Source organism: Aplysia californica, unplaced genomic scaffold (assembly GCF_000002075.1).
Source record: "Aplysia californica isolate F4 #8 unplaced genomic scaffold, AplCal3.0 scaffold01816, whole genome shotgun sequence".
In the NCBI taxonomy this organism is placed as follows: domain Eukaryota; kingdom Metazoa; phylum Mollusca; class Gastropoda; order Aplysiida; family Aplysiidae; genus Aplysia; species Aplysia californica.
The window spans coordinates 6,839-8,881 of record NW_004799086.1 but is presented as its reverse complement, the minus strand read 5'-3'; positions in this window follow the sequence as shown (position 1 = coordinate 8,881).

Genomic DNA, 2,043 nt, shown 5'->3' with positions numbered 1-2,043 from the left:
CCCCACCCCCACCCTCTCCCCCCAAAAAAAGAAAGACAAAAGCAACAAATGAGCAAACATGTAACCGTTAAACATTTCTCAACGTGTGGAAAAGTGTCTGTCCGATTCCACTGTTTTGACGAGCGCCTGGTTCTACCACGATGCCTCCTATTTTCTCCCCATAAGCCTTGGATGAGCTGTATCGAGAGCCGGCGACTGTGTCTGTTTTTCCTATCTCTGTCCCTAGTTTTGGCAAAACCACGTAACTTTTCACGCCTTTAGTGCGCCAGGGTTACATGTTCATTATTGGGATAGAACGTAAGGTGCATGCGCCGAACAAATGAACTCTCCCTACCCGCCAGTGTTATGAGGTTGGGGGGGGGGGGGCTAAGGGTGAGTGGACTGTTGTATCTGTGACGTCATCTCCGCTCTCCGCACGTCCTGGGGGAGACATTAGTCGTCGTTTTAGCGAGGTGTCATTAGGTCGCCTGTTTGGCGTGAAACGTTTTGTGCTGGGATCTTTTGTTTTATTCCTGCTAGACATCATCACTGCTAAGTGGGGAGGGGGGGGGCATGGTAGGAATAGACAGAACAAGAAATGGAGTGAAAGAAAGAGGGAACTGGCTGATGTTTGAGGCGAATTAGACAGATAGATCAACATTGGGGTGTTTGGGCAATTAAAGGGTTTTTGTTGATGTCAGTGTTGTCTCAATGAGGGACATGTTGAACTGTAGCGACTTGATCAGGGACATTCAGGACACAGGAAACAGTCGTGGATCGGGAACGACAATTCTAGATTGTTCCATCACTGAGGAACAATAGACGCTCTGGGAGAAATTATTGTTTCCATTAAGTGTTGACAAAGCAACTCCCTCCCGCAGAAAGACACACCCTCCCCCTCAAGATAAAGGTGACACACCCTCCCCCTCAAGATAAAGGTGGGGAATCAAAGAAAGAAAAGATACAATTGTACAATAGGAAAGAAAAAAAATCTTAGTGAATAAATAAATACATTAATTTATAAAAAAGAAGAAAAAAAAAAGAAACAAAAACAGACAATGCGAAAGGAAAATAAAATAGAAAAAACAAAACGGAATCCGCTCAACAAGATCTGACTCACAGGCTGGTAGTTTCTTACTGTAGTGAGAGCGGAAGAAAACAGACAAAGGAAAAAAATAAAATATTATTCTAGATATAGATGTATTGGATGTATTGGATGTATTGGATGTATTGGATGTATTGGATGTATTGGATGTATTGGATGTATTGGATGTATTGTAGATGTATTGTGGCATTATTGTACTTGTGTTGTCGCTTCTTGCGTTCTGGCATCCGCGCCATTCATGTCATGTTCTGTTGTACATGTGTTATTGTTCCCACATTCACGAAAACACAGCCGCCTGCCGCCCGTCAATCCTGTCTATCACAGTGCACGCCAAAGACATGGGATCGGTTCCTGGGGAGAGAGTCGTGCCTGCAGCGGCCACGCGATGTCGGTGGTACAAGACGGTCCTGTTATGGTTTCCTCAATTGTTTATTGTCAACGGATTTTTTTTCTAGCTTTTCGTTTTGCCTTTTTTGAGAAGGGGTGGGGGTGGGGGTGGGGGCAGGGCGTGGTACTAGTACTATCGTAGTGTGTCAGCCCGATCCTTCCTATCAAACAACTCATCTTTATCTCCCCTCCTTTGTGTGTGTTTGTTACTGTCTTGTAACCCCTCTAACCCCTCGGCACTTATATATGACCATATTGTGTTACAAATGCCGTAAATCGCTTACTAAAACATATCTCTCAGCCCGGGTTGGTCCTGACAAGCAAGGGCTAAGTTGCCCGCCTCTTATTTATTCTAAAATGTGTGGAAGGTGCTGTAAAATCCTTACTTAAAGATGCACTCATTCGGCGGCCACGTGTGGCAGAACAGTGCGATGGAAGAAATCTTTTTTCCCCTCTGTGATAACGGGGAACGTGGTGATTAAAACTGGATGAGTGGTTAAAGAATGTCACTGGTAGGTAAATGTACAAGTCTTTTTATTTTATGTGTGAGTGTTTGTGTGTGTGTGTGTGTG